This window comes from Sus scrofa, chromosome 12 (genome assembly GCF_054392235.1).
Source record: "Sus scrofa isolate SSC_HxYL_T2T_F1_AM1 chromosome 12, Sscrofa_HxYL_maternal_Yorkshire_Landrace_v2.0, whole genome shotgun sequence".
NCBI classification, from domain to species: Eukaryota; Metazoa; Chordata; class Mammalia; order Artiodactyla; family Suidae; genus Sus; species Sus scrofa.
The window spans coordinates 63,257,883-63,275,417 of NC_139394.1; the positions used below are offsets into that span (position 1 = coordinate 63,257,883).

Below are 17,535 nucleotides of genomic sequence, written 5' to 3' on the forward strand. Positions count from 1 at the left end.
AGCCCAACAGAGAAAGACGAACACTGTGTGATGCCAGCCGGCCCTAACAATGCAAACACTGCTCACTGACATCAACAAAGACTGTGATAAACCCTTTTCGCTGTTTCTGCAGAAAAAGGGAGGGGCAGTGTATACTTGGGGCAATGGAAGACAGCTAATCTCCCTTCTCCTGCAGAAGAAAACCGATAGACAACATCGCAAATAAAAGTCGATTCATAGCAGGATAATGATATATTTAGAAACATATACCAGAACAAATAATAAGAGGATTGAAAGCAAGTAGTAGGACTGAGATAGGATGTGGCATTTTCATCATAAGCACTTATTAACCATTTCCATAAACATGTACCTCTATGGATTTGAGAAAAAGGTTCTAGTGGAGTTGGGATTTTAGCAGAATGTATTTTGATTTTCTACTTAATCTGGATTCAGTAATGTCCCAAGCTTTACTTTACATGTTTCAAAACAAACAAAAGTCAGCTTCTAAATTTATCACATTGAGGCGGACAAAGATTAAACTGCATTCTTGCTGACTGTCGATTCCGGCTGCTGTGACGAAATGCCGCTGACCGGGCAGCTTACTAACCACAGGCATTTCTTTCTCACGGTTCCAGAGGGGTCCAAGATCAAGGCGTGGGTACGGGCGGGTGAGGGCCCTCTTCCTGGTTCACAGTGTGTGTCTCTCCACCCCCCCCCCCCGAGTTCACTAGGTGGAGGAGGCAAGGGAGTCTCTCGATAAGGTCTATGGGGTCTCCTGAAAAGGCACTAACCCCATTCACATGGGCTGCACCCTCGCGACCTCAGCACCTCCAAAGGCCACACATACTAATGTCATCACATTGGGCCGTAGGAATTCAGCATAAGAACTTGGGGAGGTGGGCACAGGAAACATTCAGTCCGGGGCACCTACCTTTCAATCCATTTGTGAACTGGTGTTCTAGGGCTATGTTTATGGAGATAAGGTGCTTCCCTAGGCTTGGAGATTCAAACGAGACCTAGTGTCTCAGACTAGGATCAATCAGGCAGATTTTAGGGTCTAAACAGTCTGTAACTGCCTAACTGCCCCCAAATCCCAACCCGATGCTACCTTTGCTTGTCCAGTACTGCACTGATTAGTTTCCATCCCAGTTTCTCCATCGGTGGGACTAAGGAAGGGCCTGAGTAGCCACGATGGGCAAATAAACAGCCGCAGAAGAAATACTGCATCAGTCTGTACACCAGGCACTGCCCTGGGCCCCAGAGGCATAGCGATCTGATTGGGAGATATTAATTTCAGTACATTGCGGCTCACGCTAAAATAAAAATACACACAGAGTGGGGTGGATGCCTGAGTAAGAGACACAACTATCTTGTGTCTCTTATCTTATCTGGCTATCCTGAAGAAGGTATGATTAAGGATTAAGAGATTAAGAATCAAATTAAGGGATTCAGGCAGGTTTAGACCGTGATCCCTGGGGCCAGACAGACCCCAGCTCTGATCCCAGCCCTGTCATTTATGGAACCAGTGGTAAATCACTTAATCTCTCCAGGCTTTCATTTCCACACCCGCCAAATGGGTTAAGAGAATGTAGGCAACGTGCCTACAGAATAGCAGAGACTCAAACATGCCTCTGACTCTGAAAACCATTTTCATCCCTAGAGACAGCTACTCGCGGACCAGGATGGAGGCTCCTAGTCCTTCCAGAGGGAACAGACAGCGGAGGGCTTCCAAGGAAAAGGCCCTGCTCCTCCCGCCTTGACAGAGACGGAAGGAAAGAGGGGCCCGCAGCGTTCGATCAGGGAAAGAACAGGTGTTATCGTTTGGAAGGAGAGTGGGGATGTGGCAAAATCCAGAGTGGAGACTGGGTGTGGGGTGTCTGGGAAAAGAAGTGTTACAGACACGCCTTCAGTTTTTCATCTCATCAGTGAAGGAATTGGTTGCATCCCAAGAACAGCACTGAGCATGGAGAGAGAGGGTTAGGCCCTTAGAGGACATGGAGACAGAAACAAAGACCGAGAAGCAGGTGGGCCGCTGAAGGTCAGTGGGGATCAAGTGTCTAGGATAAGAGCCATTTTTTTCCTTTACTCAGCACGCAGTTTCCATCGGGAATTTTTCTTTGATGTCCATGGGGGGTCAAGATAATTTCTAATTCAGTTTTCGATGGGGAGCCTTTGGTGGCGGAGGTAGTCCCAGCTTCAGTGACGGGGCCTCCTATGAAACAGTGCATCTCAGGCAGCCCAAGGGCCATGTCTTCTGCCTCTTGAAGCTGGCAAACAAAAGCTTTAGGTCACCAAGGTCCAGTAAATATTCTTTAGTCCTCTGCCCATCCCTGCAGCTTTCTACTTTCACTTAATGTGGGTCTCTAAGGAATCCTTATTTTACAACACCTTATCAGTACGGGCTGTTAAGAATTCGATGGCATTTTGGCTAGACTCTTCATTGTTTTCAGAGGAACAGTGTGTCAGAGCTGCGAGTCTGCCATCTTGTTGGAAATAACAATCTGAAATCGTTTGTTTTCCCACCCGACAGGGTTTGCAGACTCAGATTATGAAGGAACATAGTTTTGATTAAAACACTCCTTCAAAGAGATCTATTTTTATCATCTTTGATAGCCAAAAATTTAGTGAATCATGTTCTTGAAGTTTTTTCTTTTCCTTTTTTTTTTTGTCTTTTTGTCTTTTTGCCATTTCTTGGGCCGCTCCCACGGCATATGGAGGTTCCCAGGCTAGGGGTCGAGTGGGAGCTGTAGACACCGGCCTACGCCAGAGCCACAGCAACGTGGGATCCGAAGCCGAGTCTGCAACCTACACCACAGCTCACAGCAATGCTGGATCCTCGACCCACTGAGCAAGGCCAGGGACGGAACCCGCAAACTCATGGTTCCTAGTCAGATGCGCCAACCACTGCGCCCCGACGGGAACTCCTTGAAGTTTTTTCTTGAGCAGGAAATGACTTTTGCTACAACTTGCTCACCTTTTTCTTAGGAAGAGAATTTTTTCTTTTTTTCTTTTTTTTTGCTTTTTAGGGCTGCACCTGTGGCATATGGAACTTCCCAGGTTAGGGGTCAGATAGGAGCTGCAGCTGCTGGCCTAACTACAGCTACAGCAACGCAGGATCCTTAACCCACTGAGTGAAGCCAAGGGATGAAACCTGTGTCCTCATGGATACTAGTCGGGTTTGTTTTCACTGAGCCACAACGGGAACTCCAGAAAAAAATTTTAAGGCAAAGTGTCAGTAAGTTCAAGACAAAGTCTGAAGGAAAGAGGACAGCGTAGAAGAATTTAGCAGGCTCTCAAAAACTTAATGAAGTTAAAAACCTCCAGTAAAAGAACTGGAATTTCATTTACCTCAATCATTAAATCGCACCCTATATAAACCCTGGTTATTCTTTAACGAAGGAGGCGAGGCTCAGGAAACTCCTGGTTATGAAATACACTTGTAACGGACACAGAAATTTAGGTGGAAGAAACAACCCAGACTTCTGTGATCAAATATTTTCTCACATGGCAAGAACCTAAAATACTTACATAAACACAAATCCATTCAAAGCAGGCATTTCCTCAAATAGACACTGCACCTCCAAACTTAGGAAGAGGGTACCCCTGCTCCCTGCAGCTTCAGGTGTCACAGAAAATCAATACATATGGTACATGTGAATATACACATATATATGCCTGAGCAGACCTGTGACAGCTTAGCTATTCTGGAATGACTCTCTGGGACCTGGAACAGTCAGAGAAAGACAAAGAACCTGGGTCAGAAAAAAGAAGGAGCAATATGGGGTAAAAAACCATATCAGCTAAAGGAGGCAGGACTTTTGGTTCTGGGAAGATAGGGGACTAGGCTCCCACGCATAGCTCCCACTAATAATGTATACATATTAGGATTAAATATTACAGCTTTTAAGAAAAATCTATGGCTGTCTCAACGGAAAATGGTATGGCAGTGCCCCCTAAAAATTAAACAGAAAACTACCATATGATCCAGAAACTCCACTTCTAGGTACACAGGTGTACAGGTGCGCCCCAGAGAACCGAAACAGGAACTCGGAGAGATACCTGTACACCCCGCAGCAGCGTTATTCACAATAACCCAAAGGTGTCAACAGCCCCGGCCTCCGTCTATGGCGAAAGAGAAGCCAAACTCGGCCTCCACAGACGATGAGTATTATTCAACTGCAAAAGGAAGGAAACCCTGACACACGCCACGGCGCGGATGAGGTCAGAGGACATCGTGCTGAGTGAAACAAGCGAGACACAGGAGCACAGATCCTCTGAGAGTCTCCCTACGTGAGGTCCCCAGAGCCATCAAGTTCATGTCTCCTCAAGAGTAGAAGGGGGCTGCCAGAGGGTGGGGGTTAGCGGGAAGGAGATACGGAGGTCCCGTTTGGGAAATGAAAACGTTCTGGAGACGGGAAGAAGTGTGGCTGCACAGTAACAGCAACGCGGAAGCGCTAAACGCCTCTCGACTGTGCTTAAGCGGTAAATTCTATGTCGTGGACAGTGCACCATAACTAAAAACAATCTAAGACTGCGCTCAAGAACAAAAGGGCCCAGCCCACGATGAGAAGCTGGGAGAGAGCCGCGGGCCATAGAGCCAGCTGCCTGACCCCTCACTGAAGCCGCCATGAGGTGGGTGCGGACAGTGGTGGGGAGTTATCTAATTTGGTTAGCTAGGAATTCGACCCTGGATGGATGGCTAACTCAGTGAGAACTGGGACCAATCAACTCTGCCCACCAGTCCAGAGACACATTATGGAATGTGTCTCAGCCATGACTCTCGCTGGAAAATCAGGAGACTAAATCAATAAATAATTCTCCCATGAAAACTCAGCATCTCAGCCCCGTGTGTTTAAGAGTTTGCTGGGCACGGCATTCATGGTGTGGGAACTCCTTGAGCTGAACGTTAACATAAAGTCGCTCCTAGGCTGTGCCAGCTCTCGGGTGTCGAGAAGAAGCAAACAACGCCGGCTGCCAAGAGCCCCAAAGGAAAATAAAATCCCTCTTGTAACCAAATCACAAAATGCACAGGGAGATGAGTCAGCGTGAATGAAAGTCAACAGAAAAAGGAAACATAAAAACGAGCATCCAAAAATGTAATTAGAAAGTCATCTGAAGAAAAACACGCAATGGGATGTGAAGAAGGAATGGTATGAAACAGCAGAAATAATATGGTAGAAAGAGAGCTAATGGACTGGAAGCCAAATCCAAGTACACTGCCCAGAAGACAGACTGAGACATACAAGAAGACAGGAAATTTAAAAGACAAGTTGGAAGACACGGAGTATAGATGGAAAAACTTCAACACACAGCTGACCCTTGAACAGCGCAGGTTTGAACTGAGTGATCCACTGACTCTCGGGTCTTGGTTTTTTCAATAAATACACACTACAGTGCTGTACAATTTGCCACTGCTTGAATCCTTGGGTGCAGAAGCACGATTGGAGGGCTGACTGCAACCTCATGCACAGACTTTCAACAGCTGGTAGGGTTCAACCCCCACTTGCTCAAGGGTGAACTGTATGTCTAATAAGAATCCCCAAAAGAGAGAATGAGATGATGGGATAGAAAAAGTATTCATAATGATAACGGTTGACAGTTGTACAGACTTGATCAAAAAAATAAAGTCCGAGCATAATAAATACAAATAAATTCACACTTAGATTCACTGCTGTGAAATGAAGAAATCAGAATATCCAGGGGAGTTCCCATTGCGGCTCAGTAGGAAGGAACCCGACTAGTATTCATGATGATGCGGGTTTGATCCTGGCCTCGTTCAGTGGGTTAAGGATCTGGCCTTGCTGTGAGCTGTGCGGTGTAGGTCGCAGATGTGGCTCAAATCTGTCATTGCTGCGGCTGTGGTTTAGGCCAGCAGCTACAGCTCTGATTCAACCCCTAGCCTGGGAACTTCCATATGCTGCAGGTGCAGCCCTAAAAAGAAAAAAAAAAAAATCCAGGAAGAAAAAATAAACCAACAATAGAATAACAACTTAGATGGCAACAGAATTTCGAATAGCAATATCAGAGGCTGGAAGATATGGAAGCTATTATTCCATAATAACTTCTAACAATAGAAGCTGTTATTCTATTGCTGGTTTATCTATATATAAATATACATATTTTACATATATATTTCCAAGTATACACGCATATTTTAATAAATTGCTTGTATAATATGCTACCAATCAAGTCTGAACAACTGTCAACAAAATCACATCCTATAGACCACATCACAATAAAGTTAAAAATCAACAACAAAAATGATTGAATATTCTTGGAATTATTTTTTTAAATCTATTTCTAAGTAACCCATGAGTAAAGAAGAAATGATGGAATTTTAGAACCAAATCATAATACAGACATTAAATACCAAATCTGGAAAACAACAAATGTCGTCCAAAAGGCTCTCAGTGTGCCACCCCCGCATTGGGGGGGGGGGTACAGGGGAGGTGGGGGGGGTGGGTTTGTAGCATTTGCCCATCCATAGCATAAATATCCCACCAGATCTATTTCAAGCTATCCACATCAAACGTGGAATTAGGAAGAAATACACTCAAAGAACTCTGACAATCCAAAATGAGCCAGCTAGTTGGTTTCAGTGCACACTGTAAACAATTAAAATTAATCTCTCTCTCTCTCTCTTTTTTTTTTTTTTGGTCTTTTTAGGGCCGCACTTGTGGTATATGGAGGTTCCTGGGCTAGGGGTCAAATCGGAGCTGTAGGGGCCAGCCTACACCACAGCTCACAGCAATGCAGGATCCATATCCCACTGAGAGAGGCCAGGGATCAAACCCATGTCCTTATGGATACTAGTCAGGTCTGTTAACCGCTGAGCCATGACAGGAACTCCTAAAATATATCTTTAAATGCACATATTACACGAAGAAGAATGTTGGAAATGACTGTACTTAGTATGTAAATCAAAGGTTAGAAAAAGAACAGGGCAACAGAGTAAACCCAAAGGAATTAGAAGGAAGGAAATAATAAAGATAAGAGCACAAGTTAATAGCATTACAGACAAAGACACAGTCAAGAAGAGTAACAAAAGAAAAAAAATGGCTCTTTTGGAAGACAAATTAAATAGGCAAACATCTGGCTAACATGATCAAAAGAAGAGAAATTAAAGTAAAAATAAACAATACTCTGAATTGAAAGAACAGAATAGGGAGAGGAAAAAAAAGATAAATTTTATAAACAATGCCAATAAACGTGAAAAACTCAGATTAAAAGGGCAATTTTCTGGAAAAATATAACAACAACATTGACTCAGGAAGAGACATAAAAGGTGAGCATAGGAGTTCCCGTTGTGGTGCAGTGGTTAACGAATCTGACTAGGAACCATGAAGTTGCGGGTTCGGTCCCTGCCCTTGCTCAGTGGGTTGACAATCCAGCGTTGCCATGAGCTGTGGTGTAGGTCACAGACATGGCTCAGATCCTGCGTTGCTGTGGCTCTGGCGTAGGCCAGTGGCTACAGCTCCAATTCGACCCCTAGCCTGGGAACCTCCATATGCCGCGGGAGTGGCCCAAGAAATGTCAAAAAGACAAAAAAAAAAAAAAAAAAAAAAAAAAAAAAAGTGAGCATACACACGAGCATCAAAGGAACTGCATGGGTCCACGTGCCCCCCACTGCCCTCCCTGACAACACACACAAACACAATCGCCAAGCCTGGGTGGTTTTACAGGTAAGTTCTGCCTTCAGGAAATGGATCATTTTAATATCATAAAATGGCTTCAGAAAAATAGAAAGAGGAAGAAATCCCTTCAGCTCATTTATGAGCCTATGAAGCCTTGGAACAAAGCTGAAAAGAAAACTTTAGGCCCCTTTCATGTATGCACAAAGAGACAAGTGTAAGAAATAACGTATTATTTGTAAAATCTGGCAAAGTAATTTCTTAATTCATTGCTAATTAAGATTTATCCAAGAATGTAAAAAATGACTTAGAAGATAGATTAATATAGTCACTACATTAACAGATGAAAGGAGAAAAATCATTTCAATAGATGCAGAAAAGACACTTAATTCAACCCAGCAATCATTCTTGATTAAACAAAGATACCTCCTCAAAATGAATAAATAAATACTCTCAAGTAAAGCAAGGATAGGTGAGACCTCTCCCCACTTAATGAAGCGCGTCTTCAAAAGCCCGCTGCCAATACTGAAACTCACAGTGTTGAAAACCTCAGGATACCCTCCCTTCAACGTCATATGGTAGGTCCTAGGAGCCACAATAAGAAAATAAAAGAGGAGTTCCCTGGCGGCCTAGTGTGTTAAGAATACAGCGTTGTCACTGCTGTGGCTCAGGTCACTGCAATGGAGAGGGCTGGATCCCTGGCCAAGGAACTTCCATGTGCTGCAGAAAAGAAAAAGTTAAAAGACTGAAATGTTTATAGGACACTTATTCATAGTGGCCCCAGACTCAAAACAAGACAGTTCTATTAACATGGAGCTGGGGAGTTCCCGTCGTGGTGCATCGGAAATGAATCCAACTAGGAACCATGTGGTTGCGGGTTCAATCCCTGGCCTCGCTCAGTGGGATCCGGTGTTACCATGAGCTGTGGTTTAGGTCGCAGAAGAGGCTCAGATCTGGGGTCATTGTGGTGTAGGCCGGAGGCTGCAGCTCCAATTTGAGCTCTAGCCTGGGAACCTCCATGTGCTTCGGGTAAGGCCTTAAAGAAAGACAAAAAAACAAAAACAAAACATGGAGCTGGGATAACAAACTGTGGAATATCCAAAGAAGGGAACATTATTCAGTCATGCAAGGATGGATTCCTGACGCAGGCAACAACATAAATGCAACGTAAGGCAACACTGTGCAGTGTAAAAGCATCCAGTCCCAAAATGAAAAGCCCGGGTGATTCCATTTACATAAAGTTCAAGAACAGGAGGCACTAACTGATAGCCACAGGAAGCAGACTGCTGACTGCCTAAGGCTGGGAGGAAGGACTCGACAGGGGGGAGCCCGGGGGCGTTTCCTGGCGCGATGGGAGTGTGCCGTATCTTGATTAGGACCTTGATTACACAAGTGTATCTAGTGGTCAGACCTAACTGAGTTCAGCAGTTAGGACCTCTGTGCATTTTATTGGTTGATAATTATACCCCAAATTTAAAAAGCATCATAGACACAAAAAGCTAAAGACCAGGGAAAAGAGATAACGTAATTAGTACAAAGAATATATGCTTGCATAGAATATCCAGGAGAAATTACAAATAAATATGAGTGCTAATAAGAAAGCTCACAATTTGCTAGAAACCAATACACAAAAATCAATAGTTATTGTTAAAGGACATTATTAACCATGACAATAAAAGCTTTTAAGGTGTCAAGAAATAAATTTAACAAATGGTGTGTCAGATTTTTATGGAGAAAGCAACAAAAGCTGATGGAAGTGGGGAAGAAATACAGGATTTACTATATTCATGGACGGGAGAGTTCAATATTTTAAAGACTGCAATTTTCCCCAAATTTACCTATAAATTCAATACAATTTCAATAAAAAATTCCTGTACAGTTTTTCAAAGGACTTGACAAAACTATGCTAAAGAAAAAGGAAGGGGATTAGACAGGGATGGTAGTAATTTGAACAATGTGATGTTGTCACAGGGAGCAGGGACCCGAAATAGAAGCACTTAGAAAAGGAAATCTGAAATACGCAGAGACGGCCTGTCAGATCGCTGGGCAAAGGATCAGCATAATCAATGAATGAGGCTGCATCCTGGCTGTAACGGAAAAGATACTCTCCAGGAAACCAGGGATGAAAGAGGGTAAGACTGGGTATCGACGTCCTGTCATACCCCCAAATCATCTAAATGAAAGCAAAACTTGAAAACGAAGGAGTTCCCGTTATGGCTCAGGGGCTGAAGAGCCTGACACAGTGTCCCTGAGAAGGCAAGCTTGATCCCTGGCCTTGCTCAGTAGGTTAGGATCTGGCACTGCCACAAGCTGCAGCGTAGGTTGCAGATGCAGCTCAGATCCGGTGCTGCCATGGCTGTGGTGTAGGCCTGTGGCTGCAGCTCCAATTCAACCTTCAAACCCGGGAACTTCCATATGCCACAGATGTGACCCTAAAAAGAAAAAAAAAAAAAGACAAAATAAACCGTGCGAGGCCATCTTGCTGACATCTGAGCACTGTCATTCCTCCTTAAGGGGCCAAAAGCATAAATCATATTGAGAATAAAACTATATCAAACTAAGGACTTCTGCGTATCAAGGCAACGATGAAAAGAGAGAGTGCCCGTCATGGCTCAGTGGGAACGAACCCAACTATGAACCATGAGGTTTCGGGTTTGATCCCTGGCCTCGCTCAGTGGGTTCAGGATCCGGCATTGCTGTCAGCTGTGGTGTAGGTCACAGACAAGGCTTGGATCCCGAGTTGCTGTGGCTGCAGTGGCTACAGCTCTGATTAGACCCCTAGCCTAGGAATCTCCATATGTCGCAGGTGGCCTTAGAAAAGACGAAAAGACAAAAAAAGACAACAATGAAAAGAAAGTCAAACAAGAAAAAAGGAAAAAAAAAAGTCAGTAGCCACTCTAAGGTGTTTACAGCCCAAACAACTAGTTTTATAGAAGAGGAATATAACAGAATTCCCTAAAAATCAGGCAAGCAAGAGTTCCCGTCATGGCGCAGTGGTTAACGAATCCGACTAGGAACCATGAGGTTGCGGGTTCAGTCCCTGGCTTGCTCAGTGGGTTAAGGAACCGGCGTTGCTGTGAGCTGTTGTGTAGGCTGCAGATGCAGCTTGGATTCCGAGTTGCTGTGGCTCTGGCGTAGGCTGGTGGCTACAGCTCCGATTCGACCCCTATCCTTGCAACCTCCATATGCCGTGGGAGCGGCTCAAGGAAAGGCAAACAAACAAACAAACAAAAAATCAGGCAAGCAAACAATACAAGCAAAAAGGAAGTACAAACAAATGGAAAAATGCTTCAACCTCTCTGGTAATCAAAGAAAAATTCACACTAGATCAAATACCATGCCATACCTATCAACTGACAAAAATCAACAACCAACCAATAAATCCAATAATAAGAATGGGTGGGGCTACTGGAACTGGAAAGTCTTATATAGTGTTGCTATGGCTGCAAACTGGTACTAACACTTTGAAGAGCTATTTTGGAACAACTGAAAAAAAAAATTGATGATGTGCAAAATCTACCAAGCAGAAATGAGATTTTTCTTTTCTTTCTTTCTTTTTTGTCTTTTGTCTTTTTAAGGCCGAACCCGCAGCATGTAGAGGTTCCCAGGCTAGGGGTCGAATTGGAGCTGCAGCCCCCGGCCTACACCACAGCCACAGTAACACCAGACCCAAGCCACATCTGTGACCTACACCACAGCTCACGGCAACGCCAGATCCTTAACCCACTGATCGAGGCCAGGGATCGAACAACAACCTCATGGATGCTAGTCAGGTTCGTTAACCTCTGAGCCACGACAGGAACTCCAGAAATGAGACCTTTCGATGTTGGCCATAGAGCAGCACACACGTGAGGTGATGCACGCGAGACGTTTACTGCGACACGATTCATAACAGGGAAAAACAACAAATGTTCTGAAACCATACACTTTTTAAAATATGCAAATAAGTCTACTGCGTCTTTATTATGGATGCGCATGTACCTAGAGGAAGTGTGTATCACCACCACTGCTACCTATCAGGCAGCGACAGTGTATGGGACCCCTGGGTTGCCTGGGTAGGAAGCCTGGCTTCTCTGGGGACCAGACGTGTGGCCTTGGGCAAGGCACCTCACCAGTCTTTCCTCAGCCCTCATCTCTAACACGGGGATAAAAATAGCATTTCTGTCACATGCCTCCTTGGGCGTTAAAGGAGCTAATGCATGTAAAGTGCTTAGATAATGGCCAGCATACAGTTTCTCCTGCCATCATTATCATAATCGTTATCACAGCCGTCATCACTGCTGTCCTTACCCTGTTGTCAAGGCAACAGTTACTTCTGGGAAGGGAAGCGGGGGTGGGGATAAATCTATAGGTTTATCCACAAGGAAATATGGCTCCACGCTAACATACATGAAACCTGAGCTTAACATGTACCTGGCTGAGGGTACCAAGTACATGATAACTTGTCGTGGAAGTTAAAAGTCATAAAAGTTTCTAGACTTTGTTGCATGGTTCAGATGGTTCCTCTATGAATGATCTGTGGAATAGCATGGAGAAATGTTTAAACTGTCTTGTGAATGGAATGGCTGAGACAGGAAGGTATTGTAGGAACATATTTTTGGACAAATGCTCGATATCTATAGGCAACAGCAAGTTACAAGTTACCTGTTCGAGGGAAAAGCCAGGGGAGTGAAAAGTGATTCCTTCCAGGAACATCTGAGACCCCAAAGGCGCAGAAAAATGCGCAGAAGTGCAACTTCTAGGAAGGACATCAACACAGAGCTCCTGGAAGTGCCAAATATTGTAGCTGACATACGTATCCAAAAACAGATTCCCCGAGAAAACTATTAAAGTAACCTGAAGAACATTCGTTCATTTTCTAATGAATATTGATTGCACTTCAATTATGCATACATATGTTTTCAGTTTGTCTTTTTGCCTGAGGCAGACTTCAGCTTTTTTTTTTTTTTTTTTTAAGTAAGAAAAAGAAAGAAAACTACATTCTCTAAGTGCATCTGTTACCATAAAGGGCTTTAGGGGTTATATTCCTAGAAAGATTATCTGTCACTTTCAGCAGCAAGTGGCACCAGCCATCTACAAAGGCTTACACAATAGGGGTTTGCTGCTCTGCCACCGGAGCAGAAGTCTGAAGGTAAGCAGTCCTGGGTGGATGCAACGCTCAGCACGATCCATGAGACTCGGCGCTTTCTGCCTCCCTGCAACGTTTCTGCTCAAGGATGTGAGCTGGCGGCGGCTCAAAGGCAGACGGCGCGTAGGGCGGCGGACCCTTGGCTTGTCTGCCGCTTTACTGGGGAGAAAAATCCTTCCGCGAAGCCCCTCCAGGGACCTGGTCTTTCATCTCCGTGGTGAGCAGGGGGACGTTTCCCAAACGGTGCCCAGGCAAACGGGTGAGGATCACCACGGCTGGCCCATCACCTAGGCCTGGAGATTCCTCTTTCAGCCTATCGCCCCTTGTGGCTGAACAAAACCTGGGTGACGTGCCAAGGAGGAAAGCCGCAAAGAGGGAAAAGGGCGACACTTACCTAATGGGAAAGACTCGGGCAAACTACAGAGAAGACACAGACCCGCGTGGCACCCCCTCAGTTTTCCAGGTAGACAGGTTGCTGGGGGCAGGCGCTGTGGACAGGACCCAGTGGGTATCACCTGTCTCTTTCTTGCCAGGAGTACCCGAGTTGCTGGGTACTGAGTGGTCAAGTGTTCTCCAGAGATGGGGGCGACTTAATTGTCTCTGGCCACCATGGTAAATCCGTTCCCCTGCAAAGTGACCAGTATGGGATGGAATGAGACGTCAAGGGGAGTCTTCTGCGGAGGTTCTGGAAGGGGATGGAGGGAAGGAGGCCCCTTCCAGTCCTGACGCAGGGCTCTGGTTGGGGAAGGGGGGTGTCTTTGCTGCGGTGGCTAAGCCTACAGGGTGGGGGGCAGCAGCGCCTTAGGGAAAATGGGTCCTGGGTGGTGCTGTCAAGTTTCTAAACTAATCATGCATTTAACCACTCACTCAATCCCCAAACTTCTTGTAGTATGGGATAACACGTTTTCTTCTTTGTTTAGGCCATTTCTGATTTTTTTGTGGATTTTTTGTTTTGTTTTGTTTCATTTTTTTGTTTGTTTTTGCTTTTTAGGGCTGCACCCACAGCATATGGAAGTTCCCGGGCTAGGGGTCCAACTGGAGCTGCGGCCGCCAGCCTACACCACAGCACAGCTCATGGTAGCACTAGATCCTTCACCCACTGATAGAGGCCGGGGATTGAACCTGCATCCTCATGATCCAGTCAGATTGTTAACTGGGGAGCCACGAAGGGACTCCCTAGGCCATTTCTGTTTGATTCTCTGTTGCTTGCAGTCAAATCATCCTGATATTACACTCACACTGAAAAATAAAAAGTAAACAATTTAATGAGCGATTTAAACCATTTAGATAGAAAACAAACTAACGAGAGCACACCTAGCTGTTTGAAACTGGTTTGAATCCTCGTGTTTGGAATAATCAAGTCTCACAAGGAAAGCCCTTTACTGAGTATTTCCTACATGAAAGACACTTTTCTGCCACAATGAGGCAGCAATTGAGAGAGTGAGTTAGGGACACAAAAAACAAAATGCATAAGCCTTCAATGCAAGGAGCTTATAATACAACTGGGTAGAACGTTCACTTGACAGAAAAAATTCTAAATTGTCCAACACTTTTTTTTAGGGCTGCACCTGTGGCATATGGAGGTTCCCAGGCTAGGGGCCTAATCAGAGGTATAGCTGCCAGCCTACACCACAGCCCCAGGAACGCCAGATCTGAGCCTCATCTGCAACCTACACCACAGCTCACGGCAACACCAGATCCTTAACCCACCGAGCGAGGCCAGGGATCGAATCTGCAACCTCATGGTTCTTAGTCGGATTCGTTTCCCCTGTGCCACAACGGGAACTCCCTCCAGCACTTTTAAGAAGTGGGTCCCTTAATTCAAGGATGGTACCTATTATCAACCACGTGATGAACTGTACCGTTGCACCGTATTATGTCAAACATCAGAATCCCTTAGCACAGGGAAAAAAAACCTCTAGATCCTAACATATTAGAAAAATATTTCATTTCATAAGATCAAACCCTCTTTTGAAAGAGCATGTGACATCTGAACTGATTTACTTTACCCCTGAGCAGAGTGAAAATTCATAGAGAGAGACAAAATGTCCATTTTTTTTTTACTTAGAGCGTTTTTACCACTTATGAATAATCACGGCAGACAGGGAGTCACTAGTGGAGTCTAGACAAATGCGTCTTCACTGTACTTGCATTTGAGCGCAGGGATTTCTGATTTGATCGTTAATCTGCACATGTACTGATGAACATCGAGCTGCTGCAGAGATGGTGGAGAGCCAGCTGACCTGTTCACACTTGATGTGATACATTTTGGAGTTTGTGGAGAGAGTGCCCAAGGCAAAGCAGGCTTCTAAGTAGTGGCGAGTGCACTCAGCCTTCCCGGGCACCCAGTGGGAGATTAAGAGGGCCAAGCCTTGGCAGGAAAGCAGCAACCCAGATATAAAATACTTCGGCCCTGAATGTGTCTACCGGAGCATAAATTTATTAAAACCCCATTTTAGACCATAAAGCAAACGCATCGATAAAGCAGCAGCTCCCATTAGCTAATTCAGGTTTGTTTTGTTTGGTTGCAGTTTTTTTATTTTTTTATTTTTTCTAATGTGAGTGGTTGAGCGATCCTGACTTTAAAAGAAGTTACTCAAGGACCAGTTCCATGATCAGCTGAAGTCCAGTGTGGGTGCTGCTGAATGCAGAAGGGCCAAGTCGGTGCCTTCTCCATAAAACCATTTGAGAGCTTTTCGCCATGGCTGTGTGTTGCATTTTCCTCTACAGAAACCAGCAAGTACCAACCTGACCTGTAAGCAGAATCTCCCCCTCCTCAGAGGACGGTCATTTCGGCTGAATTCCATCTGGAAGAGCTCAGGTCGGAGAGAAGGGCAAAGCAGGTGGAGGATCAAAGGAGCTTTAAGGAACAAGAGGGTGGTTCAGCTGCTAACACTTCATCAGCCTGATTACCAGTATCTGTCTTTTAGGGCGATCTGCCTCCCACTTTTCATGGAGTCCTGCCATCCTGGAGGAGGGTATTACCCTATTAATTTTTAAATTTTTTATTATTTTCAAAAGTTCAAGTGCCAATACTGTGCCAACCGCCAATGCACAGCAAAGTGACCCACATACATAGACATACGTTTCCCTTTCTTATATTATTTTCCATCATGGTCTATCCCAAGAGGCTAGATGTAGTTCCCTGGGCTGTACAGCAGGATCTCAGGGCTTATCCACTCCAAATGCAAGAGTTTGCATCTACTAACCCCAAACTCCCATTCCGTCCCACTCCCTCCCCCTTCCCCTTGGCGACCACAAGGCTGTTCTCTGTGTCTATGCGTCTGCTTCTGTTCTGTAGACAGGTTCATTTGTGCATATTTTAGATTCCACACTTAAGTTATATCATATGGTATTTGTCTTTCCTTTCTGATTTCTCCACTTAATATGAGAATCTAGTTGCATCCATGTTGCTGCAAATGACATCTTTTTGTTCTGGCTGAGTAATATTCCATTGTGTGCATCTGTACCACATCTTCTGTATCCATTCATACCTCGATGGACACTTAGGTGTCTCCATGTGTCAGCTATTGTGAATGGTGCTGCAATGAACATAGGCGCCTGGTCCCTCTGATGTATGGTTTTTTGTTCGGATATGATGTGCCCAGGAGTGGGACTGCTAAATCATGTGGTAGTTCTATATTCAGTTTTCTGAGGAACCTCCACAGTACTCTCCATAGTTGTTGTACCAATTTACATTTCCACCAAGAGTGTAGGAGGGCTCCCTTTTCTCCACATTCTCTCCAACATTTGTAATTTGTAGACTTACTGATGATGAAATGTCAACATTTTTATGCTTTTAGGATACATCACCATTTCTTTTATGCTGTAGTCTTTGCTTCAATTCTTTGCTATAATTCGTTTCTAGTGATCAGGATATTTTCAGGGCATTTTCTTTCAGGACTGACATATAAGAAGAATCTTTTCTGAGTCCTCAATTATATCTAAAAAAGTTCCTGTTGCATTTGCACATACAAAATACTGGCTCGATATAAAATATTTAGGTTATACTTTTCCAGCAGAATTACATTTTAATTGCTTCATTTATTCTGATATATAGATAGATAGATAGATAGATAGTAGGGGAAAATTCCTAGTTTTTCCCGTCATATTTAAATTCCTTAAAATTAAAATTTTAATTCAGATAATATAGATGCACTTTTATTAAAGTTGCCTGACATTAATTTTGCCCTTTGATTTAAATATCTAAATGGTTCTCCTATAAAACAAATCATCAATTTTTTTTTTTTTATTGCTCCTCTTGGCCTGCTCTGTTCTTTCCTATTGGAAATAGTTTGTGTTTACACGAGATCTCTCCATTTTCTCTTCAGATTTAGGTGTTCCGGTTTTTAGAAGAAGTTAAGAGAAAGGTAGAGCTCCCACATGCTCCTCACATTCCTCCCAATTACCGTAATTACCATGATTAACATCTTGAGTCAGTGTGGTCATTCGTTATACTCAGTGAGCCAATATCAATACATTGTCAGTAACCAAACTAAAGTCCGTGGTTTACATCGGAGCTCTCAGTGCTGTCCGTGCCATGACCTTGACAAATCTACACTGCATCATGATGCGTAATTCCCCATCGCGGTGTCCTGCAGCGTGATAGACGCATTTCGTAAAAATCCTCTTTGCGGTACTCATCCATCCTTTCCTCCCCAAACCTTTGCACCCTGTTTTTTTTGTTTTTTTTTTTTTAAAAAAACTTTTCTAGAACGTCATATAGTTGGGATCATACACAGTGTTGCTCCTTCGGACTGGCTTCTTTCACTTAGTCATACGCATTTAAGGCTCCCC

General features: G+C 44.3%; 1 long non-coding RNA gene across 20 annotated transcripts in view; it reads right to left on the reverse strand.

Annotated features, from left to right (window-relative positions):
* Window positions 1–212: 212 nt before the first annotated feature.
* LOC106508625 (uncharacterized) overlaps window positions 213–17,535 on the reverse strand; it is a 37,622-nt gene continuing 20,299 nt past the window's right edge. For 16 of the 20 annotated variants that reach the window (XR_014821913.1, XR_014821911.1, XR_014821912.1 and 13 more), the window contains one exon: window positions 11,465–13,977. This is a non-coding gene — a long non-coding RNA (uncharacterized LOC106508625). Of the gene's footprint in view, window positions 2,247–7,845; window positions 10,757–11,251; window positions 13,978–17,535 lie in introns of those variants that run through there. The other 4 variants (XR_014821917.1, XR_014821919.1, XR_014821904.1 and 1 more) reach the window with 3 other exon arrangements.